The 14,327-nt window shown below is 41.0% G+C and overlaps 1 protein-coding gene across 1 annotated transcript in view; it reads right to left on the bottom strand.

The window, feature by feature from the left end:
* The window catches only part of GLIS3 (GLIS family zinc finger 3), a 539,325-nt gene extending 526,682 nt beyond the window's left edge, over positions 1–12,643 (bottom strand). Inside the window, exon 1 of the mRNA XM_067041595.1 lies at positions 12,026–12,643. The gene's annotated coding sequence lies outside the window, so the exon portion shown is untranslated. The remainder of the gene's footprint in view (positions 1–12,025) is intronic.
* Positions 12,644–14,327: the final 1,684 nt, after the last annotated feature.

The following is a 14,327-nucleotide window of genomic DNA, read 5'->3' as shown; positions in this document are numbered from 1 at the left end:
TTCCCCAATATGTGTGTAATACTGTGACTAAGTGCCACTACTCCAAATAAATGACCAACATAGTCACAATCTGTATTCTTTTATACAGACATGATAGTCATGGAAAGAAGCCATAGCTGAACAAACACAAGAAATACAGACTGAGTGCAAAGTAGTAATGGCCAGATATCCTCAACTGGATGATTCCTACTTTTTCTCTATGATCCACTCAATGTCTTAGACGAATATTTCCAACTCAACTCCTAAATGAATGTTCCATAAATCATCAAGTACAAGATATCAAGGACAGCAAACCTTTTGTGAAGAATTTTTTTTTATCATTTTAGAAAATCAAAAATACAGGTATCCCTTGCTTTTCAAAATTTCACCTTACGCCACTTTGCTTTTACAAAACTTACCTAAGTACCTGTTTTCACTAACCAAAAGAAATTTGAGGAGGATTTTCACTTTTATGAAAAAAGGTGAAAAGCAAAAACAGCTTTAGCATTTGTTCTGCAGGGGGCCATTATAGAGGCAGTACTCACCCCAAGCAGTGAGAGTGCTCCTTCGCTGGGAACTACGCTCAGCATCTCAACTTCAAGCCTCCAGAGCGTTGAACTGTGTCTGTGAGCATCTGTGCTTTATCTCAGTTTATTTTGTGCATCCCTTAGCAACATGTGTTCTAAGGTAATTGCTTCTTTGTTTTATGCCATTTCAGCTGATGAAAGATTTCATAGGAACATTCTACTTTCAGATAGCAGGGGAAACCTGTATTTAATTTTCAAGCCAAGCACTCACTGTGCCTTCTGCAAAGTTGACTGTGTATGCTCATATGTTGAGGAACTTCCAAAATTACCAACAATATAAATCTGGAATGTTTTCTTCACCTTTATCAAGTCTCCATTTTATTAAGAATTCTATCAGTCTGCCACATTTAATACTGACATGCCTCCACAGAAACAATCCTAGGGCTCACTCCTGTCCTTCCCTCCACTACTGTGGCCAAGAAGGGACAAATAAATCTAATGAAGATTATCCAAAACTGCATCCTTTAAGTTTGTTTATGGAACAATAAGAAATGAACCCTGGTATCAAACTGGTTGTAAGTTTTTTTTTTTAATGCTGGAAAAATTCCAATGCCTTTTCTGCTGCATCCATTTAGAAGAACTCAAGTATACTACCAGCTGGTTTGTTGATTAACTGGTTGATTGTGGGCAAGAGTCATTTAATGTCTCTGTGCTTTGCCAGATGATATTGGCCATCTATTCTCCATTCATTGATAAAACAGTGTTTTCTGAGGCACTTTGAACCCTGCAGAAGAAAGCACTTATTCAGTACCAACCAAAAAAAAAAAAAAAGGCAAAATAAATATGTTGTATTGGCAATTTGTTGAAAATGAGGAATTATCCAACATGACTGGAAATATGAGTCACTAAGACCATGGGCCAAGTGACAAGTTTCTGCAGATTTGCAGACTATGCCCATTTCCAGGTTTTTTAAAAATAAAGGAGTCGATTTTGGCAGCAAGATCATATACAAGCAGGAATTCTCATAAAAAATCTGGGTAAAAACATATAAGTAAATACTCAGCATTAGGTTAGAGCATTAAGAAGGTGAGTTTGTAAGAAGGAAAAATAATTAAAGAACTGAGAACTTAATTATCAGAACTCATACCTGCCTGGATATTTATTTTATTTTTATTTTTTATAAACCACACTCCTGTTTTAAATAGCTTTAGGGTGAAAGTAAAAACAACAACAAAAATGTACTTAAATTTTATTACTAAAAAAGCAATAGCCAGAAAGTAAAGTGATTAATACCATAAAGAAAAACCAATAGGTCAATGGTGTGTGAGCTGAGAAAAACCAGCCTCAAGACAAAAATAAAATCAACTGTATGAGAAAATATGCCAAATAATCCAGTTTTCACATTAATTACACCAACAAAATTTTTAAGCATTAGACACCAGAATTTAAAAATCAATTTGTTTATTCATATTATATAATATTTTATGTGCTTTTTGGCCAGGTCATATGATCATATATAATTGTAAATCCACTTGGTAACAAAAAAGGAATAAACAGCTAACTTTTAAGAAAGACCCATCCTCACTGAGTCGGAGTGAACAGAGTACTCAACTAGAAGTTAGGACACTTGAGTTCTAATTGTGGCAAATCATTTATAACATCTCTGGACAGTTTTTCATCCACAAGATGAAGAATTTGGTGATCATCACTTGAACTTTTGTTCTTCCAGATAATTAAGAAAAGGAAGATTATGGAAAATACTCATTAACTATGATGAAGGATAAATATGTAGATTTTTATACCTATGGCATTTAAATCAAAGGGATTGGGTGGATATGAAAGCAAAAATAACAGTAATCTCTACTGTCTCCATCACATCAGCGATGTGCTGAAAGACAACACCCACCTTGAAAAATGAACATTGGGGTTAAATTTTCCTACATTTAGCTAGAAAGTAAAATCACAACTAATCACTATCAAAACCTGACTGGTAGGATTCCACTGGAAGAGCATCTTTCTATTTAAAAACTTAATCAAGTTCTCCACCATTACTTTCTCCTCTGTCCTCCATCCAACTACTCCAAACTCAGGCATCAACAGAAAAAAAGAAGAAAAAGAAATAGCATAGAACCCCCCAAAGTACAAATTTAGGGTACTTTGGATCTGACATATTAATACATTTAGATTTTTAATACTCCTTTGGTTCAAACCATGAAAATGTTCATTCATTCTGCTATATGAGTCAACATAAGTTAATAAATCTTTCTTTTCGGCCACTTGAAAACTCTTAAAACACATTCCTGTAAGTCAAGTCAGAGAGGAAGTTACTTAACTCCTAAGGAAACCAAGGCACAAAATCACTTAATGATGATTTCATTAGATTTCTGGAAAAGCTATGACTTTAATCAAAATACAAGATCATGACTCTACCTTCTACCCAAAGCTCGAGGCACTGTGCCTTGTGGATTAAAAGATTACACAGAACAACGTTAACTCATCCCTTCAAGAAAATTCCAAAAACACGAGTTCCATAATGTCTATTTACAGCCAAAAGCCCTTTCTTAGTTAATATTATTAACAGACTCATCTAGAGTCATAATTCATCTGATGAGCCAGTTAATTATTAATTTTCATACATCATTTCATTTCCTTAGGCTACATTTAGCCTTTGTTACATTTTCCATTCCTTATGCCACAAGCATTTCTTACCCTGCATAGAAAACCTGATAATGAGACACAAAATGCTGGTCAGCAAACAAACTGCTCCTGGGCTGGCTTCTTATATATACTTCTAAACCATCTAAAATAGAGTTTTTATTGATTCTTTTTATTTTTCCCACTTCAGGTTAATGATTGTATAATTTCATTAACATTGCCTTTTCAACAGCACTGCCTTAATCACTAATAGGCCCATGCTATTCCCATGGGTTTCTCTAGTTACAGCTTTGTAGCCAGAAGAATATAGAAATGAAAAGCCTATTGATAGATAATATAAGTTATTCTCATGCACGGCTGCCATGTGAAGCACATTTTGCAATTCAATCAAGGACAGAGATGAATGTTCTTAGATCCTAGGAGTTCATTTTAATAAGCAGAATGTACCTTGTCCTAACACAGGTGACTGACTCCTCAGAAAAGATTGTATAAACAAAAACCAATCGTGTAAGTCATTTTATTGGCAACAATATAAACACAGCTATATTAGATGTCACCAATAAATCAAAATTATTCTTGTCTGCAATTTTAACAAGAGGAAAGTGCAAACATGTGCCTGTGAAGCTGGAGGATACTATAGAGGAAATGCATTGGATGCGTACAATATCATTTCTCTAAATTGAAAGTATATTAAGTAACCAGCAACAAAGTTTAGTTGATGATTTCTGTGTTTTCATAACTTTATACAGTGAGACTGACAGACTCACAGACTTTACAACAGAAGTTACACAGAAACAGGGATGGAATAATTCCACATTTGGGATGTGGAGTGGAAACTTAGGGAGGTTACACCTTGTAACTAGTACATATAGACCGTATAGTCACTTGGGCACTCCCAAGATCTAATATAGGTAAATCGAGAATATTAACATATTTATTTTGAATACTAAGATATTTATAGCTATTACTCAAGCAACATAATCACCAATAAAATGAAATCAAAGAAGTTTAGCTTTGAGTTATACCATACTTCACTTTAAAGTATGAAGACATATCAGTGTTCCCTTCAGAAATTCAAGACCATTCTAGCAAAGACCACTCAGAAAAGATAATATAATGAACTTATGGATCCCATCTAATAGAATTCCTGACTCTGTTTTAATCTGTAATTACAACCCTTTGCTATCGAATTAGAGATATACACATTTTAACTTTTTTATATAAAATTTTCTCAAAAATAAAAATAATCTTCCCTAAATTTATGGAGCAAAATATCTGGCAGGGCCTTTTTAATGAAATTAGTGGCTACGATACTAAAAATGTGGGTAGTAAATATGGACAGGACACTGAGGAAAGGAAGGGAAGGGAAAGGGAGAAGAGGGACAGAAAGAAGGAGAGGAGAGGGGAGGGGAGGGGAAGGGAGTGCTAAAAAATGACCAAATCTAATGCAGGAATTTATTCTGTAGTCAGTTAATCCTAACTTAAAAATCAGAAGCAGCATTGAGAACATTCCACACGATGCTAGTGATTACAGATTTCTGGAAGAAATTCAGAACCTTCAGGAAAATACTGCTGGAGGGCATTATTAGAAGTTCAATAACCTCTCTTAGAATCTACTTTCCACACTTCAATGCATCTATGCAACTCTCATATCCCCCTAACTTACTAAATGTCACTATTTTTAGTAGCAATTACCTACAAGTATTTCATCAACTTTGCCTCAGTCATGAACTCATCAATGAGTACAGAAAGTTCTAGAAAAATATGGCCCTACCAAAAACCGGCAACAGAGAGGGGGATAGTTAGGGATTCCCTTAGTCAGCTGCAAGAAATCATACACAATGAGAACGAACTTGAAATCAAAAAGATTTTTGAGACAAAGATAGGTAAGTTCAGAAAGGTAACCATGCCTTGGTCCATGCATTGGCCCAAGGTGAATATGGGCCATAAGTTCCTAGATCTATGTTTAACAAAGTAATGCTTCTAAAGCACTGTTTTTCAAATTGATGGCAATTCATTGGTGAGCCCTGAAATCAATTATTCAATGGCAAAACATTTTTTTAATGAAATAGAACCAACTAGAATAAAATAGAAGCTATCAATGTGCATCAAATATAGTAATGGTTAAGAATTGTTTCCTTTTAATGATTTGTGGGTGTTTATGTCTGCATATCTATATGCATATAGTGTATTCTGGGTAAGATGAAAAATATATTTTCTGGTGGGTTACAGACAAAAAAGCATAAAAGCTACTGTTATGGAAGCATTTGGACTATCTACCTGCCCAGGTACTTACCAGGAATATCTGTAGACATAGACAGAATTAAACAACCAAAGTAAAACAAATACCATAATATAGCCATAATGAAGAAAAGATCTAAATGTTTGACATTTTTAGCTTTATGAAAAATAAGGCTTAAGTCACACAAAGCTTCACTCCTACCACTGTTATCTTTCACTTTATCATTTATTTAGTATCAACTGATCAACTGTGCTCTACAAATATCAATTAACCAACTGACTACCAGAATCAGGATCAAAATGACTGACAATTTTATATCTTCCTTGTTGTAAAGGGTACATGACCTTCCCTGGAATATAACTTCACTTCTACAGTGATAAAGAGGGAAAGTATAAATTAACACATAACTGCCTTTGAGAACTGAGTTTTTTTGAAATCTGTTCTTAATATGAGTTAACCATCAGATCCTATGAAGAGGAATTTGAAATGGAAAAATGAACACATTCCCAGTGATGTCACCACTGAATTAATTACCTGAATTGCAAAGAGTGAACAAACACCACATGGCCATGGTTTGAGACACAAAGGCTTCTTCAGAAATATAAAAGAAAAGTAACTGGCTGGAGATTTTTCTTTAAAAAAAACAAATCCATCCTCACACAGGGAGATACACAGGTTGTAAAATATGGCAAATGAAAGTGCATTCTTTGTCACCTAGTATGTATAAATAACTACTCCTCCCATGTGAATAGCTATTTGCAAAGCTAAAACTCACTATACGTTCAAAAGAATAATAAACATCTACCTATGGAAGATTCTACAAATAAATTGAATTTAGCACTCATTAAACCAAATATTCAAATATATTAAATTATCCCTATCACTTGTGTAACTGAGTGATTTCTTTCCTTCAGTGTACTTAGTTATTGCTTAAAAGTAACCAATGTAACTATTTTAAGCTGTTGGTAGACAGAAGTTTTATACAAGTTAAATTATGTTCACTGACATCACTGCAGAAGTATGAATGTCCACAACAATGACTAGGCCCTTAACCAACATGACAACATATTTATTTAAAAAAAAAAAAAAAAACCCTACATGAATGACTCAGTCAAGTTACAGACAGAAGTGGAATCTATTGGTCATGCTGCAAAGGTTGAGAAAACATTAATCCATTTCTTCACACACAGGAATAACAAGAATTCATACACAGGCCTGGCATCTGGTTAGTTTTGTGTGTACAGTATTCAGCAGGCCTAGAAATCAAACTTCATAGATCTGGCTCAGAACTCTGAAATAACTGACATTGAGAGAGCCTGACCTTTTTATCAAGGAGCCTGGGACAGGGTCTGATCTTGCACTGTAATCCTATCTGCCCATCTGCAGTTCAGCAAGGCTTGCTGCAGCTGAAGTAATGTGTAGTTGTTCCCATTCTTGGCCTGAAGAGATCATGTCAGACAAGAATGGCCCCCACCAGCTTTCTTTACTTCAAGTCTGCTCTCAACTACTTAGAGCCTTCATGATCCCAGTTTTACAAATAAATCCCCTGATTTTGTTCCCAAAGTAGAACATGATTAGATCTTTGTTTCTGTTCATCCTACATATTGCCTTTGAGTCCACCTGAGTGGTGTTTCCCCTCCTCCCTTCTTTTGCCTTCAGTTTCCCCAAATCCAGATTCTATTCAACCTCCAGGCCCACCCCACCTTAGGCCTTCTCTGATCCTCTCTTAATCCCTCTGCCTCTGATCTGTAAAATGGTGAGAATTACATTGTTGTACCTAGTTCACAGCATTACAGAATATTAAATGAGATAATGCACATTACTTCTTTAGCACAGTGTCTGGTACATAGAAGGATCCAATAAATGTTGACTATTTCACTCTATGTACACCCCCTTTAACATTCATAACTTTCTGCATTGCCTTATAGTTATTTGCCTATGTTTCATCTTCCTGTCTAAATTCTAATTTCATTAAGTTTTAAGACTGTGTCTAAATTACCTCTGAACTCTCCCCAGCCCTTACAGGTACACAGATTATTTTATATTATACCTATATATTTATATTTTTCACACTACCTGTGTCATACATATTGACTTTTCATATACATTTATGCACATATATTTATTATATTTATATTTATCACACTGTACTTATTTATACTGAAAAGTATGGTATAAATGAGATATATAATTATATATTTATACATTAATATCCTATATTTATCATTTATTGCCTGAATAAATATAGTCTAAGTAAGGTGTGACCATAAAATCATGAACCTTATGCTCTGTGCCTTGTGGAACCAGTTTAATTACAGTTGTGCGCTTCCTGGTCTATTCCTCCCAGTCTATTCCTTTCTTTATTAGAACAAAGCAGCATAAAAACTCCATCTCACTCTTCTGAGCCGGTATATTATTCTTGTCTTTACCTTGGCATACTCGTGAACAATGAAAAAATCCTAACTAAAAGTCACAAAACAAATACAGTCATTTCAGTACTTTCATCCAGGCGCTTCTTTGCAGGGGGGCGGGGGGGAGGGCAGGGGTTGCTGTCCCTAACAGAGAGACTGCCAAATGCATTCTGGGCTGTCACGGTGGTAGCTGCTCCTCAGCATTCTCCTGCTCACCCTAAGCTGGCTGCACTCTACAGCTTCACTCATGTTCAGTCTCCCTAACCAGACAGTCATTAGGATGGAGACTAGGGCTTCTGCTTCTGTCAGCGTTTTTCCTTAATTCTGTCATATTAAGTAACACCTGACCAACCAATTTCTGCAAGCCAAAATGTTCCCCTAAACTTTAAAGGGGAGTCCAAATTATTTGACCTACTAAAAGGTTGTTATATCAGTGAAAGAAGCCAGACCCAAGGGTGCATATTGAATTATCCCATTTACATAAGGTATTAAAAAGACGGGCAACATTATTACATCTCTTAGAAGTTAAGGCAGTCATTATTCTTGAGGAGAACACAGTGACTGGAAGGGCTGGGGGAAGATAGTAATGAGAAGAGAGTAAGAGTGATGTTTCTGGGGTATTGGTAATGTTCCATTTCTTAATCCAGATGCTAGTTATTAAGTTGTGTCCAGTTTGTGAAAATTCATCAAGCTTAAGATGTATGTACTTTATCAATATTTTATTTGATCTCAATAAAAATATTTTATCTCAATAAAAATTTTGAACTTTGTGTCAACTCTGCCTCAAGTAAGTGGAAAACTAGGAAAACTTGGAATTTGAGCATCTTTTAATCAAACTACATGTTAATGTCATTTCAAAGACTTTATTGTAAGTTTCATTCTCCTGGAAAGAGTAAGGCAGCATGGTTATATTGCACAGATTTCCTATGTGCCATTTATTTATGTTTTAAATTTATTTTCAGTCCTGATTGAGTCTATGAGCCAACCAAACTTTGAGAAAAGTTAAATGTTAAGTCTTGTATTTCAATCTTCCTTACAATATACTCTACAGAAAATAATTACACAGAAAATGACTTCTCCAAGGAAGAGAATGTGCACAGGATGCCACTTCCTGAATTATCTCCTTCAAGAAGTACTCCTTCTATACTCTGGAAGAACTACAAATTAACATTACAACTCCAGAGATCAATAACTACAAGATGAGAGAGACAACAACGGAAAGAATGTCCTCAAATTAATTTACTAGCAGGAATGAACACTCAGAGAAAAAAGACTGAGAACACTGAGCTCTCTTCTGAAATGATGGAAAGACCACTTTCTGCCATATAAATGAAGGCAGGGCTGGTACATGATCAGTTCCTCCCAAGCAAACCAACCGACCCTCCAAGTATTCAATTTCTGACAAACCCTTTACTATTAAGGAACTTGTATGGTATGGGGAACCAGAGAAAAGATGCTCTCTCAAACTGGCCTAATGTGAACCAAGGAGAGATGGAGTTACCAGCAGCAATTAGATTTAACTATTCACACTGCAGGATTACTGAGTCCTCTGGGTAACAAAGGAAAGGACTTCAACTACCAACAAGGAAAGGTGTTTGAAAGTAACTAGAAAAGAAATCCCCCACTCTTCCTTTCCAAGGTAGTGTTAGGGCTAATCTGGCTGCATAGACAACTAGTGAAAACATATGAAAACTGTAAAGCATTCAAAGGCGATCATTAAACTTCAACAGTTCCCACTTGCAAAAATAACATCACACTCTCCTGTCTCTAAGTGGCTTCCAACATTCATTGTGGCAGATCCTTTTTCTACAAACTTTTGCTAGTTGCACCTGTTTCACACTTCGCTGTAAGCAAACTTGAAAGAGGGAGAAAAGAAGGGATGGGAAAATTTAAACCAATACAAATCAATTTTATACAAAAAAAAAAAGTTTCCCCATTTATGTAAAAAGGGAGGTCCAGTCAGAAATGCGACAGAGAGGGAAACAGACGTCTGGCTAACTCCCAAGGCAGAAATCATGACTCATCAACACTTTCCGAAGGGACAGAATGAGACTCTGCATTTGTCTTGAGTTCACCTGCAGGCCAAGGAATGCTCTCTGAACTGGGAACTGGGAAACTTGATTGTCTGCCCTGCAACTGTGACAACTGGCTCTGAAGCCCTGGGCAAAACTCTTGAAACTCTCTGGGTCTCAGTTTCCTCATCCGTAGGTGATCACCAAGATCCCATCATACTTGAGATTCCCTCTTTCCACAACCTAAAGGGAACTGGTCCACTGGGGGGAGCTGCAGAACATTCCTCTTCTCAAACTCCAGAGCCCCAGGCCCAAACTCTGGGGCGACGCTATGTCCGTAGGTGGGGAGAGGGTGCAAAGCCCTCTTCTCTGCAAGGGTCAGCAATTCCTGCTATCAAGTCCCTGCGTTTCCGGAAGTACCCTCCACCCCCACCCCCTGCCCTGGGTTTAGATGCTGCTGGGATGAGGGCCCAGCTGATGTCCGGGAAAGCCTAGCAAGGGGGTGAGGAATACCGAGGCGGAGGGGCTCTCCAGCCAGGAAGAGGGCTGGAGAGGTCGGGAGAGGTGCCGGGGACCCGCCGGGCGAAGGAGAAGCGTGTGGGGCAGGACAGGAGAAGAGCAGCCCTTATCTGCTCATGACCCCCCTATCTTGGCCACCGGGGATCCGAGACCCGTGCCCCTGGGCTCTCTGGCGCGGAGTGAGGGGCGGGTCCGGGGGCTGGCAGAGGCGACAAAGCCCTGCTGGGGACGCGCTACTGCGACCCCGTTACTCCCTGGCCGCCTCTGCCCCTAACCCTCGGCCTTGTCCGCAAGCGAGCGCAGCAAAACAAAACAAACTCGTGCAGGCTTCCTGTTGTGCAACCCAGTCCTGAGTAAGTCGGGGCCGAATGAGCGCTGCGGCTAGCCCGCGGCTGGGAAGTCCAAGAGGCAGGGAGCAGCGCGCTGCCCGGCCCAATCCCGGATCCCGAGGAAGTCGCAGCCTGCTCGCCGCTCCCGGGAGCGCACGCTCCCGCCGGCCCGGAGCCCCCACCCAGCTATCGTCCTAATCCTTGTTCTTCCACTCGTTGCCTCTTAGACACCCCCAAGCCGAGGGTGCGACTCGGGAAGCCAGAGATGACCTTTCAGAAAGTTTCTCCCTTACAGGTACCTAATTGAATCATCCATAGGATGACAAATCCGTCAGGGCCAAGTTTTCCAGACATTTGGGTGACTTCCTCATCACCGAAGTGACTTGTCAGCTCCAGTGAGTAACCTGGAAGTGTCGCTCTGGGCAAGGTGTGTGTTTAGGAGAAAGCCGGCTGCTCACTCACGCTTTCCAGAAAGCGGCCTCGGGCGACTTCAAAATACACACAGGGTCATTTATAGGGACTGGAGTTGTACGCGGGACAAAGTCCCTGAGACTGAGACATTTTCCAAACAGTGCTGACATTTTGTCAGGCCCTATAAAAATGTAAACGCGAGGTGACAAACCTGGTGGTGAGCGTGCGCGTCTGAATCTGTGCATTTTGCGGCGTGGGTTTATAGTAATAGTTACAAGTCCTGGCGGCTGCGAGTCGCTGGACCCGTCCCCACGAGGAGTTAATGTACCCCCTACCGGAGGACCTCCGGAGCAATGGGGAGGGACATGGGCTTGGGTGAGGCACAGCATGGAAAACATCCTTCGTTAGAGCTCCACAACCACGTGGAACTGGCAAAAGGCAACTAAAGCCCGGTGAGCGCGAGAGAGACCTCATGTCAACCCATCAATTCCCACTTCTCCAAAGTTTCCCTTCAGTGGGGACTCATGGGTGGCATGCACAACCATGACCTTGCGTTCCGTAACTTGCCCTGATTTTGTAGCCTTCTGGACCCTGTAGTTTAGAAGAAAAGCCAAAAACAAAAAAAGTCTTCCTCATTAGAAAAACTTTAAAACCTTGATTTCCCCTCCTTCGTCTTCAGTCGACGCTTTTAGGCAACTGACAAGAACACAGCTTGACTCCTAATTGAGAATTGCTATGTATCTCAGTAAACAGATCTTTTAGAGAATCTGGGCGTTGGAGTGCACGTATTCTTAAACCTGAGCGAACGCCACCCGCTCAGCGTGGAAACAGTTCGAATACCTAGTTTGTATCTCTGAACGTTGCAACTCCCCCACATTCTCAAGCGCCCGGCTTCTCCCGTCTCTCGCCTGCGAGCAAAGTTCCTATGGCATCCACTTACCAGGTAACCGGGATTTCCACAACAAAGCCTGGCGTGCGGTCCCTTCCCCCGGCCAGCCTGAGCGAGTGACAGCGGGTGGCCAGCGCTGGCGAGGAGAAACTTGGGGCTCCAGCCCTTCAGCGCGCTCCCCCGGCTCTGCCTCCTTCGGAAATGAAAACTCCCATCCAAGCAGGGGGACAGAGCGCGGAAACCCGGCCCAAGTGCCGTGTGTGCGCGCGCGTGTGCTAGGGCAGCGGCGGCAGGGGGAGGAGGGGGCAGAAGTGGGGTGGCTGTACCCTCGGCATCAGCTCATTCTGCCGCACCCCCCGCGCGCGCGCATACACACACACACACACACACACACACACACACACACACGGAGCAAATAATATCTTTAAAAAGTTGAGTTTCGACTTTGTGCCTCGCGCGTCCTGTTCATCCTCGCCCTGGGCCTGGGGGTGCGTCTGGGGGCCGGCAAGGGATGCTGGCTAACTGCTTTCGTCGGGTTCCGTCGGGAGGACGCTGGTGCGAGCCTAGACGGCTGCGGGAAGCGAACGGAGCTGCGGGGAGGGCCAGTAGTGGCGGCCCCAGCGCTGGTGCCCGTGCGCGCCTCGCTCTGGGCTGCCCTGGCGGCGCAGTGTGGACGCGGCTGCAGGGAGAGGGGAAGGGGGAAGAGGGAGGAGGGAGGGGGGAGGGGGGACGGAGGGAGGCGGCCTGGGAGGAGAGTGGATGTGTGTGCGGCCGCGAGGGCCGGCCTGTAGGCAGCTGCTTCCTGAGTGTGAGCGCGGGAGGGGGAAGGGGGAACGGGCTCGCTGGTCACCAGGCTGGCCAATTCGAAGGCCGAGCTTGTGTCTCCCTCTCGACGCGATCAAGCACATAGTCCTTCCCGTGCGGGAGGGAGTCAAAGAACTCCAGAACCGGGTGACAGCCGGGAGACACTTCACCTTCTTCTTGGGCCTTATTTATTGAACGTTTTTTTTTTTTCTTTAACACGCAAAAGCATCAGCATTTCGACAAGAGTTAATGTCAAAGCATAAACAAGTTTTAAAAAAAAAAAACGTAGTAAAATGGAGAGAAAAACTAAAAAGTGGAAAATGGCAAAAGGGTCTTTCTAATATACAGGATTGAACGCACATAACTTGGAAAATGGATAGGTGAAGATGCCTTTGGCAACTTTTTAAAGAATAGGCAGAAAAGAGAGGAAGGTGATGGAAGTGTTACAAGATGTAAAATTCTAAGCACAGGCTGCTAGGAATGGAGGCACATTCCCTGCATATGTTGCACCTATACAGTGGACCATTCTTAAGAATCCAACATCCTCAACTTCATACCCCACCTAAGCTGTGACCCCAGCCCTTCTGCTTGGTTTGGTCAGAGCCCTCAAGAGGCTGTCCCCAGAAAGCCAACTGTTAATGGTTCCCTACATGTACTGCCACAGATGCGTGGACTTCCATCTTGGGAATCAGTGTATGTAAAGCACACCATATTCTCCAGTTAGACCTTTCTACAGTGAGAATATTATTTACCCTCATGAATGAAACGAATAAGGATATCTCAAGACACTTAGATTCTCTCCAGTCCTTGTATTCTATTCCAGGGCTCTCACTGAACTATAAATTACAATTCAGGTAGCACATGCTGTGATCAAGATAAAAGCCCTCAAGTACACAAATGACTCACCAAAGATTGTTGACAATTTTCATTTATCTTACTTCAGAAATAATATTACTAGAGTTGGTCTATATCCAAGGTATGCCATCACCAAAAAAGTCCAGTTTTCACAATACTTCCTCTGTCTCGTTATGATCCGCTTTTCAAGATTCCCTTCAGGGAAGGCATTTTTTTCCTTTCCCAAAGACACAAACTCATCAGAATATTAATCACCAGAATATCTGTCAGCAGAAGTGGAGGGAGGGAGATAAAGTAATAAGTTCTTAAGATATGTCATTCTGTCAGTTTTCCAGCTTCTCCCTCTGTTCTTCCTCTCTTTTTAAACACAAGTATCCAAGCCCAAGATGGCAATAGAAGGGGGTTCAACCACACACAAGAAAAGAAAATACTCATAAAATGAAGCACGCAGCAGCACCACAAAAACAAAGAAACCAAGTGATCGAAGTTGCCATGACTATTCCACTGTGGCTAGTTATGGCAACATGCCTGACATTCACATAAAAACTCTTCCTCATTAACTCCAGCCTTCCGGAGCAGAGCAAGATGGGAACACTGACCCTTCAATGCATCACGGGAAATTCTCTTCATCCAGATTCTTTTGTTGTACATACTGCTCCCCAGGAACAAGACAAGCCTCAATGGAGGTTGCAAA

Source organism: Kogia breviceps, chromosome 8 (assembly GCF_026419965.1).
Source record: "Kogia breviceps isolate mKogBre1 chromosome 8, mKogBre1 haplotype 1, whole genome shotgun sequence".
In the NCBI taxonomy this organism is placed as follows: domain Eukaryota; kingdom Metazoa; phylum Chordata; class Mammalia; order Artiodactyla; family Physeteridae; genus Kogia; species Kogia breviceps.
The sequence above is the reverse complement of the archived record's forward strand: the minus strand, read 5'-3'. Positions and strand labels throughout refer to the sequence as shown.